Below are 3,297 nucleotides of genomic sequence, written 5' to 3'. Positions count from 1 at the left end.
TTGGGATAACACACTTGCTATTCTTAGCTGTGCTATTGAAAGTACAATTTAAGTAGCATATGACACTTGAAATATTTAGCTAATATAAAAAGTAGGAGTTACTTCCCCTCCAATACTAGGCCAAATCATCCGGACTAATCTGGACCGTCCATCCGTGCGCAAGTTTTCTCCACCGCACGATTTCACAGCCGAGGATTCCACGCGCGAAGACAGCGCTCCTTCTCCACCCGCGGCCGCGGAGACCGCGCGCCTCTCTTCCTCGCTCACTACCCCCCGCGTCCTCGCAGGAGCGACACCCCACTGCCGCCGCTCCTCCGCGTCCTTGCCGGACCCGCCGCGGCCGTCCTCCTCGCTCGATCCTCCTGCTCCCCACTGCCGCCGCTATGCCGCGTCCTAGCCGGAGCCGCCGCGGCCGTCCTCCTTCTTCCCCACCGCCACGCCCCGCTGCCGGCGCTACGCCGCGTCCTCACCGGAGACGCGGCCAGATCGTGCTTCTCCCACTCGGATCAGCCGCCGGAGCCGACTTCGGCCCCTTCTCCGCTGCCGGAACCGACATCGACCTCAGCCCGCGGCCGTCCTTCTTCTTCCCCACCGCGGCGGTTGTCCTCCTCACGGGCTTCTCCTCCGCCCCGCTGCCGGCGCTACGCCGCGTCCTCGCCGGAGCCGCCTCCGTATCGTGCTTCTCCCACTCGGATCAGCCGCCGGAGCCACCGCCGGAGCCGACTTCGGCCCCTTCTCCGCTGCCGGAACCGAACTCGACCTCGGCCTCCGACGGCGCCGGGGTGGTCTGCCCTTCCGCCAGACCCACTGCCTCACCCATATCATCGTCGATCTCGGCTCGCCGGATTCCTTCGCTACTGTGCAACCATGACTCCGGATTGGCCTCTTCCGTTTACCACGCTCCTCCTCCGCCTCGCTCAACACCCATGGATCTCCTTTCAGTGATGCAGGTACAAATACCTTCCTCCTTCCCTCCCAAATTCCTTGATAATCACTACATCGATTACCACCAGCTGTTGATTCTGATTGCTCTGGTGATTTTGTGCACGAATTAGTGTTTTTTTTATATCCGATGCTTGTGTCAAAATGATGTGTGCAGTCACAAAGCATGGAGGGAACTGACGCCTCTTGTCACCACTCACCAACAACAGCAGCAGGAGAAGCGTTGGTCCAACAATCAGGAGGGCAGACAAAAAAGGTTCGTTAGCTCTAATCCAAGAACACAGCTCCTCAATGCACAGCTTTTCTCTATATGTGAAGACCCTTACTTCTGAAGACAACAGGTTTCTGTACTTTCACCTGTTCATCTAGCGATTCCAAAATGTGGCAGTGGCAATGCGGTTTGCCTTTATTTGGTTTGTTTTGTTGTGCTCCACGATTATCAGTTCAGAATTTCAGATAAATGAAGGTTGGTTGGTTAGCAAGCAGGAAATTCACTGCTAATCTGTTATTTGTCAAAATGTGACAAGCATACTGATCTCTTTGTTTTGTAGAGTAGTGCTGACTGCACGCTAAGGAACCATCAACCCACCTTATACGATTTTAATGGAAATTTATACATTTATAGCTTCTAATGCATTAAGTTCATTTATCTGCACACTTTGTCCTCGGAAGTCATATATGTAAATTCACCTAAAGTCTGAATCATCTTTGTTGATAGGCACCGTCAACTTCCAATCAAGAGGATTGCCATTTAGTTGCAAAGATCATTGTGACACAATTATGTCCGTGGATTCTGTTTTGGCCTGTCTTGCTTCTGAAGCACTTGATTTGGAGAAAAAGGTATAAGTTCCTTGTTTTTTTTTGCCTTTTTGAAGAATTCCCTTCAATATTTTATGCTTTCTGCTTAGAATTTTGTTGGATCATGTAGTGCCACATAATTCATCGCAACTCCAGTTTATCCCTTCTATATAATTTATTTTTGATGCATTTTGATCTGCAATTGGCGGATGCAGCTACCCTGCTGTCTAGCTTCATGTTAGGACATAAAAGACTGGTTTTATGCACATAGTTCTTCTTGAAATCACACTATGATTTTCCGAACTTTATGTGTGCTTAAACATTCTCTCAGAGTATGTTACTGGACTCCAATGACGTAGCTGCTGTCTGCTGATGTTCATGCTCCATAGTCCTCTGGGCACTATTGTTGGCAGATGCACTTCTGTCCTCTCCAGACAAGAATCAGTATCAGACTTATCTGCAATTCTGCATGTTAATGTGTTACTATTATTTTGTGTGTCAACATGATGCCAATGTTTATCAGTGTAAACTCAGCTAACTTCCCTCTCCCTGTTTTTTTCGAGATAAAGGCAGTCCTCATGGATTAACTAGCATCATAAATGAGTACTTCCCTCTCCTTGAGCTAATACCATGACGCAAGAATGGCTTGGTCTCTTCCTCTCTGCTAGGTACACCAGATATCCGATGAAATGCCTTTTATGGTAAAATTTGGTGATGGATTTCTAGATTCTTCGCACTATTATGCTGTGAATATTGAATGCTCTTCTTTGCACATTAAGTTGTGTTTAGCTTAAGTAAATAATGGTAGCAATTTCCAAAATATGTGTAATTAAGAATGTCTTTTGCAGTGTAGAAACCAATGGGAGCTCTATAAAAATCTGCAGCGTAGTAACCTGCACTTTGCTACCAGTAGAAATCAGTCGGAATCAAAACGAAGGCAGAGGACCAGCACTTTGGGCAATTAGAGACTTCATGACAGTAAATTTTAATTTCAAGCTGATTAATTCCATATCGTAGTAACCTGCTGTTTTTTTCTCAAAAAAAATTCCTGGCTACACTTGGGAAACTGAAATGGAGGGAAATCATCCATGTTTGGAAGCTAAACTGCCATTATTTGCTTATGGAAAGTTGGAAACCAATGACTGAATATTCTATTATCTCAACGGACATCACCAGCAATTGCAAAGCTTTGGAATGCAACAGCTTGAGAGGTACAGTGTTAATTATCTTTCTAATGCTAAACAGTGTATTGCTGTACTAGATGCTAGGTATTTGGTTCTTGATCTGTTTGGAAAATTTTCACATGTACATGAAACAAATGTCATTCAATATTCATATAGCTACCTACTTTGCTTTCCAAGGGAGATGAAAAAAGGGAAGCAGAGGAAAGAAGGAATATGCTTCATGCATGTGACTCCTGTTGTTTATCTGATTATTTGTATTCTATTTTATCCAATGATTATATGTTTGTTAAAATGCTTTGACTGGATGGAGCGTTTATAATCTCCTGATCATTTGTTTGCTAAAATGCTTCATATTTATCATTAATATATTTTC

At 45.4% G+C, this 3,297-nt stretch overlaps 1 non-coding gene across 2 annotated transcripts; it reads left to right on the top strand.

The window, feature by feature from the left end:
- The first annotated feature begins 246 nt into the window (after positions 1-246).
- On the top strand, positions 247-3,087 carry LOC107277977 (uncharacterized). Of its 2 annotated transcripts, none has more exons than XR_010737338.1 (5): positions 247-950; positions 1,100-1,198; positions 1,661-1,782; positions 2,072-2,408; positions 2,594-3,087. It is a non-coding gene; the product is annotated as an uncharacterized protein (transcript). The 2 variants fall into 2 exon arrangements; XR_010737337.1 differs by having other exon boundaries at positions 2,589-3,087.
- The last annotated feature ends 210 nt before the right edge of the window (positions 3,088-3,297 follow it).

The sequence above is a fragment of the Oryza sativa genome, chromosome 11, assembly GCF_034140825.1.
Source record: "Oryza sativa Japonica Group chromosome 11, ASM3414082v1".
Taxonomy (NCBI): Eukaryota; Viridiplantae; Streptophyta; class Magnoliopsida; order Poales; family Poaceae; genus Oryza; species Oryza sativa.
The sequence above is the reverse complement of the archived record's forward strand: the minus strand, read 5'-3'. Positions and strand labels throughout refer to the sequence as shown.